This window comes from Salmo salar, chromosome 09 (assembly GCF_965601325.2).
Source record: "Salmo salar chromosome 09, fSalSal1, whole genome shotgun sequence".
Classification (NCBI taxonomy): Eukaryota; Metazoa; Chordata; class Actinopteri; order Salmoniformes; family Salmonidae; genus Salmo; species Salmo salar.
This window is the reverse complement of record NC_138299.1, coordinates 25,465,151-25,478,801: the sequence shown is the minus strand read 5'-3', so window position 1 is coordinate 25,478,801 and position 13,651 is coordinate 25,465,151.

The following is a 13,651-nucleotide window of genomic DNA, read 5'->3' as shown; positions in this document are numbered from 1 at the left end:
GGCTCACGCGCTCTAGCGACTCCTTGTGGCAGTCCGGGCGCATGATTTCTGATCAGTCTATTAACATCTAAGTTCACGTTAGGCAAATAGAATTTGCTTCTCATGTACCGTTTTGTACGTACCACTCCTTGAGTTTCGTGTGCGATTTTCAACGCTTGCGTGAGCTTTGTTTTTGGTAACACAAACCTGTGTCCTCTTAGAATAAGTCCATCATGTTGATAGCTCCATTGAGCATCTGTTGAATGGCTGTAAATCCTAGGGAACTGAATTTGGCCATTTTCCTGTTTCCACAGTTTGAATCAACTTTGTCAAGGTTTAATCCTGTTTTGTTGCCTCATTCACATCCTCGATTGTCAATGCATGTAAGTCATGTGTGCTAACTGAAAGCACTCTCTGCACATAATCGTTAACAAATACATTTTCTTCAGTTTCAGTTAAGGGAAATCGAGATAAGGAATATGCTGTTTGTTTATCTTCGGATTCTCGGTGGACACAGGGTCGACTTCTCAGGATTGAACATGTACAGTGCATTCGGAAAGTATTCCGACCCCTTTACTTTTTCCACATTTTGTTACGTTACAGCATTTTTCTAAAATGGATAAACAAAAAAATCTATTTACACACAATACTCCATAATGACAAAGCAAAAACTTTTTAGTTTTGCAAATGTATTAAAACCAAAAAAACAGAAATATCACATTTACATAAGTATTCAGACCCTTTACTCAGTACTTTGTTGACGTAACTTTGGCAGTAATTACAGTCTTGAGTCTTCTTGGGTATGACGCTACAAGCTTGGCACACCTTTATTTGGAGAGTTTCTCCCATTCTTCTCTACAGATCCTGTCAAGCTCTGTCAGGTTGGATGAGAAGCGTCGCTGCACAGCTATTTTCAGGTCTCTCCAGAGATGTTTGATCGGATTCAAGTCTGGGCTCTGGCTGGGCCACTCAAGGACATTCAGAGACTTGTCCCAAAGCCAATCCTGCATTGTCTTTGGCTGTGTGCTTAGGGTTGTTGTCCTGTTGGAAGGTGAACCTTCGCCCCAGTCTGAGGTCTTGAGCGCTCTGGAGCAAGTTTTCATCAAGGATGTCTCTGTACTTTGCACTGTTCATCTTTCTCTCGATCCTGACTAGTCTCCCAGTCTCTGCAGCTGAAAATCATCCCCACAGTATGATGCTGCCACCACCATGCTTCACCGTAGGGATGGTGCCAGGTTTCCTCCAGACATGATGCTTGGCATTCAGGCCAAAGAGTTCAATCTTGTTTTCATCAGAACGGAGAATCTTGTTTCTCTTTGTCTGAGAGTCCTTTATGTGCCATTTGGCAAACTACAAGCTGGCTGTCATGTGCCTTTTACTGAGGAGTGGCTTCCGTCTGGCGACTCTACCATAAAGCCTGTCATGACTCTCCTGGTCGAGGATCCAAGGCCTCAGATCAGCTTGGCAAAGGGCTGATGATAGCCAGACCGGTTTTATGACACCTCACGCCAATTGTAAATCTTATGCAGCAGAGAACCCTCTCCTGCCCTTTAGTGTCAAGATTGGAATGGCTTTGTTACAGAGACATTTTGCCGCCCAAAAACTCTAACGTCCAAAGAGTGAACTTTGGAACAATAATTCTAACATAACGAATTTGGGAAATGGTCAGTGGGAATCTAAATAATGGTCATGTCATATTGCTTTTCATTTTGTTTTGTCATTAAAAACTGTATAACAAAAATACTGTAACTTCAAAAGTAAACGCACTGTTTGTCAGGTTTACATCCTTTATGTTGTGTAGGAAATATGAAGAACTAATAAACTATTTTTGTTAAGATAGGAATCTGATTTTAGTTTTCTAACGAGATCATAGTTTTCATGTCCTTTGCACATTAACTAAGCCACGCTCCGAATGAGGTCAGAAGAGCGTGTCAGTGTGATGGAACCGCCCTTTTCGACAAGAGTGCTCAAAAGGACTCGCTAAGAATTAACATATCAGACCAGCAGACAAAAAGCGTGAGCTAAACGTTACAAATGGTTGAAACTCCCAGACCAGAAAGCGAGCAGCTATGGCTACACGTTGAAATGGTTGGAAACTCTGAAACTCAACACGAGGTGAAGAAGATAAACTCACTAGACCAGAACATTTGACCGTCTGCAGCTGTTTATGTAAAGGGATCTAGAACTTTTACTATCTACCCGAGAAAAGAGGCAAGAAGCTCACCTCAGACAATCACGGGTGCATCTAAGTAGCTGCTCTGCAGAAACCCCACTCCAAGCCAGGACAACTAAGAAGAAGGACATTGTGACCTCTGGTGGACAACCCATCGAGCCCTTCCCATAGAAGGGTTGATTGGCTTCAACAGAGAGACGACGAACAAAGACATCTACACATAAATACATTGCATTTCTCACCCAAATGGGTGGTGGTTTGTGTGCAAGGTATATGATTAATGCGAAAATACTTATAGAATGTATCCATGATAAATGTCCCTTTTTCCCCTATCTCTCTATTTTCTCCACCCCCCCTTCTCCATCTCTGTGTAATAAGCCATCATATCTCGTCAGTCCACTAGGGACTTTTGTTTCATGTAAGTGTGTATGCATATTCTGTGTTATTATTTAGTTAGTTAGTAAGTAAATAAATAATTAAATACATTTGTGTAGAATTGAATAATCAAAAAAGGCTGGGGTTCTTGCGGATTCAAGAATTTCAGAATGAGACTGATATGAGGTAATGATTAACAAATGACTGTTATCGATATATCTTATATATCATCTTGAGTTTAATTTGGGAGATGGTAACTCGTTAAACAACTTGTTCCGTGGAGCCCCAAATTCCTAATGAGTTAATTGTTACATGATTAATTTAATCGAATGACAATTAAAGTTGATTCGATACATAACAGTCATTAGATTAATGAAAGTCACGTCACGACAGGCCTGATTGATGGAGTGCTGCAGAGATGGTTGTCCTTTTGGAATGTTCTCCCATCTCCACAGAGGAACTCTGGAGCTCTGTCAGAGTGACCATCTGGTTCTTGGTCACCTCCCTGACCAAGGCCCTTCACCCCGATTGCTCAGTTTGGCCCGGGCGGCCAGCTCTAGGAAGTCTTGGTGGTTCCAAACTTCTTACATTTAAGAATGATCGAGGCCACTGTGTTCTTGGGGACCTTCAATGCTGCAGACATTTTTTGGCACCCTTCCCCAGATCTGTGCCAAGACACAATCCTGTCTCGGAGCTCGGGGGACAATTCCTTTGACCTCATGGCTTGGTTTTTGCTCTGACATGCACTGTCAACTGTGGGACCTAATATAGACAGGTGTGTGCCTTTCAAAATCATGTCCAATCAATTGAATTGGAGTCCACAGGTGGACTCATCTGAGTCAGATTCAGGTTCATTCACAACTCTAACAGGTTTGTCAGTTTTAGCTTTGTCTCAGGTCTTTATTTTTGTCACCTTGCTGTTGTTCTTTTGAATTGGCTTTCTTTTTTCTACAGACCCTTGCATAGAGGCCTGTTTTCTTACAGTACAAGCATTTAGCTGCTTTAGTGCCCCATTCATCTGCTTTGTGTGTTGTCAGTCCACATCTGAAACACTTGGTGTCGCTATTGCATTCCTCTGGATCAGTGCTTTTGTTTCCATTTCGTGCTCTGCCTCTGTTAATTAGCATTTGCACGTCCTTCAGTAAAATTAACATGACTGTCTTTAGCCTTGCCAAAATGATCAGAAAGCACTTTTGATTCTGATTCTTCAAATATTCAAGCAACGGTGAGAGCTCTTTGTAGTGTTAACCCTTCTTCCTGTAGCAATTAATTTGTCTTTTGTATGTACATTTTTCCACTAGCTGATCCCTCAACATGTCTGACTCCAGTGCAACAAACTAATATGATTTAGCCAGTTCTCTTAATGCATTCACATAAGCATCAATAGTTTTGTCTTGAGCCTTTCCCACACCACATTTCTCCGCGGTGTAAAGTAGGCAGCAAGCATGGCTACAGTCTGTGCAAATGTACTTTCTTCTCCCAGTAGATTGGCAAAGATTCTCTGCACTGGTGCTCCAATTCAATGAAGCAATGTAGCTCGTCTCACCACTTTCATGTACAAGTCTGCAGCTCTGAGACTGGCAGGGCTAACTGAGCATAAGAAAGAATAGGGGCGAGGGTTTGAACATGTAATCAGCTTTTTTCGTGTCCTTGAGGTACGCGTTTACAGTCCTCCATTCCTCGTGGCCATAAACGTTGTGTTGTTGAATAAAATAAGTAGTCTTGGTTCTCGTTTAATACACTTTAATAACTCATACTTTTCTAGGTTTCACAGTTCAAGGCCATTTTAATTCTCGTTCTAGTCACGTCTTCATGACTATAACAGGTAGGTAATCTCTCGATAGTCCAATCACTATACCACAGAAACAATTAATTCACTTTAGAAAATAAATAACATTTAGATTGTTATTTTTTTATTATATATTTTTTGTTGTTGCCCTTTTTCTCCCCAATTTTGTGATATCCAATTGGTAGTTAGTCTTGTCCCATTGCGGCAACTCCTGTACGGACTCGAGAGAGAGGTGAAGGTCGAGAGCCGTGCGTCCTCCAAAACACAACCCAGCCGAGCCACACTGCTTCTTGACACAATGCCCGCTTAACTTCGGAAGCCATCCACACCAATGTGTTGGAGGAAACACCATACATACACCAAATTTGACATGTTTGATAGACGTTTTCGTGATCTAAAAGTCATATTCCTATTAACTTCCAGTGTAGTGAGAGCGACTTTATCACAGTGCAACTTCATACCGGACGGATGTTTGCCTGCTTGAAGGTCAATAACTCGAATACACATGAAAACATGAAATGATCCAAAGAATCAATCGAACATCACTCAGTTGCACAAAAACAATATAACATTCAAAATGGGTGTTCCTTTCCTTTAAGACCACAAAAACATGAATGGTTATAGCCTACATAAAATTCAAGTATTGATCTGGGCAAAGGCATATCACTTACTGAATTGAGTTTGAATCATTTGTGTCCTAATTTAACACAATAAGCCATTGGACAAGTCAATAATAATGATGACAATGGCCAGGTCACCGCTTGTGGACTAAACTCCACGGCGAAGGAAGTTTCTGATTACTCCACCAATGGAGTGGAGCAGAGACCAGGCTTTGTTTAATCCATCTCAATCTACATTGATTCGCCCCAAGGTCAAAACTAAAATTATGAAACGTCTACCTTGTACCCGTTTGTCCTTTGTAGTTGCGTGCCTTTGTTTGCTAAAAATCAGTAGGTGGTTGTATTTGATTAAAGTTGATTGAAAAAGTATGTATTTTCGCAAACAAAGAAAGGCACGCAACTACAGAGGACAAACATTTAGGCCGACAAGGTAGGCATTTCATACTTTAAATTTGTTTAAGTATTGACCTTGGGCGAATCAATGTAGTTGGAACGATTTGATTCCACAAAGCCTGGTCTCTGCTCCACTCCATTGGTGGAGTCATCAGAAACTTCCTCCATCATGGAGTGGAGTTTAGTCCGCTAGGTCACCGCAAATATGGCAGAGGAATTCTAAACATATGCCAAGCCAACAAACAATTGCAGAGCACATCATGCGTTTTCCAAAGTCGTAGATGAAATAGCAGAATCATGTAGCCTATTATGTCAGCAGTACGCAGCCAACACTAATATATAGTATTGCTGTATCAAGCAGTGTAAAATGGAAACATTGTAGCCAGTCACCCCAAGACAAGAGAGCGTCTATCTCAACCGCATAGCATATGTAACAACCGATCATGGAATTAAATAATTGTACTAGCCCATCTCTTGCCTCTGCTATTAAAATTACATTTATTCATGTTCTCTATTGGGATACTTACTATCTGAGGACATGGTTGAGTCTGTTTTAGGTCCGATTTAGCGGTGAATAAGATTAACGTTACAGTGGCATCCGTTGGATCACAATGTCCAGATTGCCGCAGATATCGGCGGGCATCTAGGAAACTCGGCTCCCTCCGCAGTTGCCCAGCTCTTTAGCGATTTGGACACTTCTTACCACCCTGACGTTTTGAATTGGATGACCGTTCATACGATTTTTCCCAGTCGGAGCTCGTTTTTTCACGAGTTCCCAGTTGTCTTGAATGCACGGAAGTCAGAGATTTCCGAGTTCCCATTTGGTTTGAACAATGCAACGGTCATGGACATTAAAACAATGACGTGCTCACCTCCCCCTCCCTCTCTCATCTTTTCACATGACAGTGGCCTTAGGATATATACCACCTGGGATTGATCAACAGAACACATCCTGTAAAAAGAAAGATTTTAGTGACACAAAGGTAGGCTACTTGGACCAGGTCGGTCTTGTTAAATACGCTTATTTCAGTGAGTGACCTAGTTTAAAGGTTATATAAATAAATGTCTCGAAATAGTTCAACAATTGAAAAACGATAGGCTACTTACCGCAACCGGGATTGACTATGATCAAATGCTTTAAATGCAACTAAACAACTAAACCCACAATCACTGGCTGATTCTCATTGTGTCCCGGCTGTAATTAACCTGTCTGGGCTAGGGGGCAGTATTTTCACGGCTGGATAAAAAACGTACCCGATTTAAACTGGTTACTACTTTTGCCCAGAAACGAGAATATGCATATAATTAGTAGATTTGGATAGACAACACTCTAAAGTTTCTAAAACTGTTTGAATGGTGTCTGTGAGTATAACAGAACTCATATGGCAGGCAAAAACCTGAGAAGATTCCATGCAGGAAGTGGCCTGTCTGACAATTTGTAGTCCTTCTGTTGCATCTCTATCGAAATTACAGCATCTGTGCTGTTACGTGACACTTTCTAAGGCTTCCATTGGCTCTCTAAAGCATTCAGAAAGCGGAATGACGCGTCTCCTGTCTCTGGGCAAAGTACAGGAGCAGAGTTTGTAAGTGGTCTGCCTGGGGACAGTGAGACTGGAGATGCGCATTCACGAGACCTCACAATTTTTTTCTTTCACTCTTTGAATGAATACAACGTTGTCCGGTTGGAATATTATCGCTATTTTACGAGAAACATAGCATAAAAATGGATTTTAAACAGCGTTTGACATGCTTCTAAGTACGGTAAAGGAATATTTTGACATTTTTTGTCACGAAATTCGCTCGCGCTTTACCCTTCGGATAGTGACCTGAACGCACGAACAAAACGGAGGTATTTGGATATAACTATGGATTATTTGGAACCAAAACAACATTTGTTGTTGAAGTAGAAGTCCTGGGAGTGTATTCTGACGAAGATCAGCAAAGGTAATACAATATTTCTAATACTAATTCTGAGTTTAGTGTGCCCCGAACTTGGTGGGTGTCAAAATAGCTATCCTTGATGGCTGAGCTATGTACTCAGAATATTGAAAAATGTGCTTTCGCCGAAAAGCTATTTTAAAATCTGACATAGCGATTGCATAAAGGAGTTCTGTATCTATAATTCTTTAAATAATTGTTATGTATTTTGTCAACGTTTATGATGAGTAATTTAGTAAATTCACCGGACGTTTTTGGTGGGAATGCACGATCTGAACATCACACGCAAATGTTAAAAGCTGTTTTTGGATATAAATATAAACTTGATTGAACAAAACATACATGTATTGTATAACATAATTTCCTAGGAGTGTCATCTGATGAAGATCATCAAAGGTTAGTGCTTCATTTAGCTGTGTTTTGGGTTTTGTGACATATATGTTTGCTTGGAAAATGGCTGTGTGATTATTTTGGTCTATGTACTCTCCTAACATAATCTAATGTTTTGCTTTCGCTGTAAAGCCTTTTTGAAATCGGACAATGTGGTTAGATTAACGAGAGTCTTATCTTTAAAATGGTGTAAAATAGTCGTATGTTTGAAAAATTGAAATTATTGCATTTTTGAGGTTTTGTATTTCGCGCCCCGCTGTTCCACTGGCTGTTGAATAGAGTGGGATGGTGACGTCCCACCTTGCCCATAGAGGTTAAGGCGTTTTCACACAGTTCTGAGCTATATGTGTTGGCATGTGGACTAATATGTTGTTGAGTTGTGTTCTTACACTCGTACAGTCATGCCCTATGAGAGATGTATGACTGCGCATGTGCGAAAATAAATAAAGTGCATTTTCCCCCGTTCTGGTTAAAACACCAATGATGAACATGTGTGTTTATTCCTCCGTTAAGTAAACCGGTATTCCTGTCCTGAAGATGTCAGCACCAACAGGTTATGGGCCCAGGAGGGAACATGGAAGCCGATGGAATAGATTATATTTCGACGGAGATGAAAAAAACTACGAGTTATGGGAGACAAAGTTTTTGGGGCACTTGCGTTTGCTTGGGCTAAAGGCCGCCATATTGAGCGTGGATGAAGATGAAGAAGACGGAGAGAAAAATGAAGAAGCCTACGCCGAATTGATACAGGTTTTGGATGATAAAAGTCTTTCCCTGATAATGAGAGAAGCAGCAGATGATGGGAGAAAAGCGTTGAAGATATTGAGGGAACATTATGCAGGTAAAGGGAAGCCACGTGTGATTAGCCTCTACACTGAACTAACTTCTCTTCAGAAAGCCGCTGACGAAAGTGTTACGGACTATATAATTCGTGCTGAGACGGCTATTACAGCACTGAGAAATGCTGAAGAGACTTTAAGTGATGGGCTGTTGATTGCAATGATTCTGAAAGGTTTGCCCGAATCATTTAAGCCGTTTGCCATCCACATTACGCAGAGTGACGAGCCGACAACTTTTGGCAAGTTCAAAACCAAGTTGAGGAGCTATGAAAGCACCGAGAAGTTTAGCGCCATTTCCACTGACAACGTGATGAAGGCAAGTAACATTAAAGTTAGCTGGCCAAGAGGGAGAGATAAAGGGACCGAGATAACCTGCTTCAACTGTGGCCAGAAACGGCACAAGGCCCGGGAATGTACCGTTACTGGAGAGCGCAAAGAACGGAGACAGTGGTGTACTTTTTGCAAGAGCTCCACTCATACTGACGCAAATTGCAGACGAAAAAGAAGAGACAATGTGAAACAAGCAACAGATGCTGAAAGCCACACATTTGCATTCAGAATAAGTGACTGTCAGGTTAGTGGACTGAAACAGAAAGGGCTGATGGTGGATACGGGAGCAACGTCACATATAGTCACGGACATCGGGAAGTTTAAGGAGTTTGACGAGACTTTCAAACCGGAAAAACATTCCGTGGAGCTGGCTGACGGAACAAGAACGAATGGTGTCGCGGAGAGGAGAGGTGCAGCTGAGGTTTACCTGAGAGACAACACGGGTCGTCGGGTAAAAACAACGCTGACGAAGGCGCTGTACGTGCCGTCGTTTCCACAGGACATTTTCTCTGTTAAAGCAGCGACAGCCAACGGAGCTTCAGTCAACTTTCGACAGGGGTGTAACAAGCTCATCCACAAGAACGGTACCACTTTTGACATCGAGGAGTACGATAGACTTTACTATCTTAACACTGTAAGTGATGAAAATGATGATGGATGTCATGGGTGCTATGATATTCACACATGGCACAAAATTCTTGGCCACTGTAATTTTGAGGATGTGTCAAAGTTAGAAAATGTGACAGAGGGAATGAAAATCACAGGTAAGATTGACAAATCTACCCTCAACTGTGAAATCTGCACTCAGGGAAAATTTGTTCAGAGCAGAAACAGAGAGCCTGATGAAAAGGCAAAAGCGGCTCTTGAGCTTGTGCACACTGATTTGGCTGGCCCTATTGAGCCAGAGGCGAAAGATGGGTTCAGATATACTCTAGCATTTACGGATGATTATTCAGGGGCAGTTTTTGTGTATTTCCTAAAAGCAAAGAGTGATACTGTAAAAGCTACTGAGAAGTTTATTGCTGATGTGGCCCCTTATGGGAAAATAAAGTGTGTCAGGTCAGATAATGGCACAGAATTCACAGCCAAAGAGTTCCAGTCACTGCTCAGTAAGAACGCCATAAGACATGAAACTTCAGCCCCTTACTCACCCCATCAAAATGGGACCGCTGAGAGAAATTGGAGAACACTGTTCGAAATGGCAAGATGCATGCTACTTGAAAGCAACCTACCAAAGAACTTGTGGACATATGCTGTAATGACTGCTGCAGTAATTCGCAATAGGTGTTACAATAAGCGTGTAGGACAGACTCCACACTACATGTTTACTGGGAGAAAGCCTGATCTTTCAAAGATGAAAGAATTTGGATCTGTTTGCTATGCATATAGACAGAACAAGAAAAAGTTAGACTCAAGATGTGAAAAGGGTATTTTTGTCGGGTATGATAAAAATAGTCCAGCATACCTAGTCTACTACCCAGACACTGGGAAAGTTCTTAAAAACAGATTAGTCAAGTGTGTTACAAAAGGTGTAGTCGAACACCAAACTCAGACAGATTTGGAAAACAGTGATGATCTTCATGGGGAGAGATTTGAAAACCCCATGCCGAAAGCCAAGATGGCAGATCAAAACTCAGAAGAGACACAAGATGTGCAAATTGAGACTTCAGATGGTCAGAGTCCACGCTATCCAGACAGAGCGAGGAAGAAACCCCAGTACTTAAAAGACTATGAGTGTAAAGTGAAATGTGATGACCAGATACCACCTAGTGTTGACTACTGCTACAGAGTAATGTGCAATGCACCACAAACCTTCAAAGAAGCAATGATTTCACCAAAATCAGAGATTTGGGCTACTGCTATGAAGGAGGAGATGGATTCCCTTAGGGAAAATGATACATTCACATTAACCACACTGCCAGAGGGTAAAAATGCAGTGGGGGGCAGGTGGGTCTATGCGGTCAAAAACAATTCAGATGAGACTGAGACATACAAGGCAAGATATGTTGCAAAGGGGTATAGTCAAGTGGCAGGAATAGACTATAAGGAGACTTTTTCTCCAACTGCAAATATGACATCAGTACGCTGTTTGATGCAGCTAGCAGCTCAGTATGACTTAGAGTTACATCAGATGGATGTCAAAACAGCATATCTACATGCTCCTATTGACTGTGAAGTGTACATGGAGCAACCAGAGGGTTTCGAAGTCAGGTCAGATACAGGTGAGCAACTAGTCTGTAAACTGAACAAGTCATTGTACGGCCTGAAACAGTCAGGAAGGAACTGGAACAAAATGTTGCATGATCACCTTAGTGAAAATGGTTTTACACAGAACCCAGCTGATCACTGTGTTTATAACAAACAAACTGCAACAGAAAGGATCATTTTGATAATTTGGGTCGATGATCTAATTATCGCTGCTAGTGATAGTGACTCACTCACAAGTGTAAAAGAAATGTTAAGTGAAAAATTTAAGATGAAAGATCTTGGGAGGCTTGGACATTTCCTAGGCATTGATTTTACACAAAGTGAAGGGAAAATAAAGATGAACCAAACAAGGTCAACACCATGTGAACAAAAACTAAACTCAGTGATGGTAAAATAAGTATTGAATATTGTCCAACGGCAGACATGGCTGCAGATGTTTTGACTAAACCTGTAACGAAGTTCAAAAATGAAAAATTCTTGGGTTACATGTTTGGAATATAAACTGACATTTGTGAGATGAATAACTGTAAGCTAAATGTGTTGATAAAGTTAGGTTGAATACGACTTGTACAGTATAAGAGCAAGTGGGGGTGTTGGCATGTGGACTAATATGTTGTTGAGTTGTGTTCTTACACTCGTACAGTCATGCCCTATGAGAGATGTATGACTGCGCATGTGCGAAAATAAATAAAGTGCATTTTCCCCCGTTCTGGTTAAAACACCAATGATGAACATGTGTGTTTATTCCTCCGTTAAGTAAACCGGTATTCCTGTCCTGAAGATGTCAGCACCAACAATATGTAATTCGGATCAGAGTTTGTCTATTTGTTACATTGTGTTTTGTTAATTTGGTTCGGTTTGTTTCTCATTGCCAAATGTCAAACAAACTAAAATTTATAAAGAAAACCATGTGTCCATGCAAGTCATTTGTAAATCGATTTAAGATTATCATGAAGCATCACTTGTATCCAAATCTTCATAATACTTTAGCTTTGGTCCTCCAACAACATGCAGGAGGAAACAGCACAATAACCACCCTAACTGCGACTTGAATAGGCTATGTTCAGTGGCCTATAGCCTATCCTCGGTATAGCTCCAGTCTCTCCTAATCTGCATCTGATGAGCTCATAAATGCGCTGCTACATCGAACCGCACCACAGTAAGAATAGAATCAGACTGAGACCTCTTTTCTTGAGCGAACCACGTTGCGTTGTTTAGTGCACTCTCGAGTCTCCATACAAGTCCAAAGGAACCAAACTAAGGGGGTAAACGCACCAGAGTGCGGAAGAATCGCACCAACCCAGTTAACTCCATTAGATGGAAACTTTTGCATAATTCAAATGTTAGTCTAAACATTTCCAATTAATCTAAAATACATTTTGGGATTGAAACAAATAAGCATGTAGTTAGTGTCTGTCTGAGAGAGAGAGAGGAATGATGCCTAAGACCCTACAGGTAATAGAGATTGACACTCTGCCCTGAGGTTGGTAGCACATTGGTCAGCCAGGCCAGGCATAGTGGTGGTGACATATCAGCGTATAATGCAGAGATTGATAGCACAACTCTAGGGATCTGAGAGACACTAAATGTAAATCTAATCTTGGGATTATATTAGTAGTTGACAATCTCATGACATAATAAAGTACTGAAAACACAAAAAAACATGACATTCACACACATCGCATGACCCATGTATAGTAGTCAATCATGTATGTGCAAACACACAAACGTGATCAGAGAAGAGAGAGCAGTCCATACTGACCTCAGAGGTATGACTGCCAGAGTTATCCAGCTAAACTGCTGCCAGTTCAATCAAGTATATACACAGACACACACACACACACAGAAACCTACACAGCATAAAAAGGAGAATCTAGTAAGATTCTGTAAAAAGGCTTTTTCATAAAAAGAGGTCATAAACACGGAGACATCAGACATATATCTATGGAAACATTATGTTCTCTGAGCTTTTTTTATATATATATATTTTCAAGAATCAGGTAGTGAATAAAACTGTGTAAGTGATGGAAACAAAGTATCTATTTCATTAATTGATACCAGCGTAACATTTTTTGTATGTTTTACTGCGACATGAACTAAAAAAATGTAGCATTCATGTTTTGTCTTCCAAGCCTTCATAAATTAAGCGTAACACCTAGAGAGGCCAACATCCTTATCCCTATGTACCAGGCTTTAAAAACATTGCATTTTCAGTGATTTAAAGGTGAAACTTGACGTATGCTGGATAAAATCAGTTGTACCAAAGTTTCAGTTTCAAGTTAAGGTCACATCCACAAGTACAGTGAAATGCATTTCTTGCAAACTCAAAACCTAACAATGCAATAATCAATAACAATGTAATACTAGGAAAAAAACACGAGAAATAAGAAGAAATATGAAGAACACAATAAGTAAGTAAGCATAGTATTTACAGGGTCAGTTCCAGAACCATATTTACAATGTGCATGGATTCTGGAGTGATGGAGGTAGATATGTAGTAATAGGGGTAAGGTGACTAGGCAACAGGATATAAGATAAACAGAGTAGCAGCAGCTTGTATGTGAGTGGGTGTGCGTGTGTCTATTCAGTATAAATGTAGGTGCATATTATGTGTGAG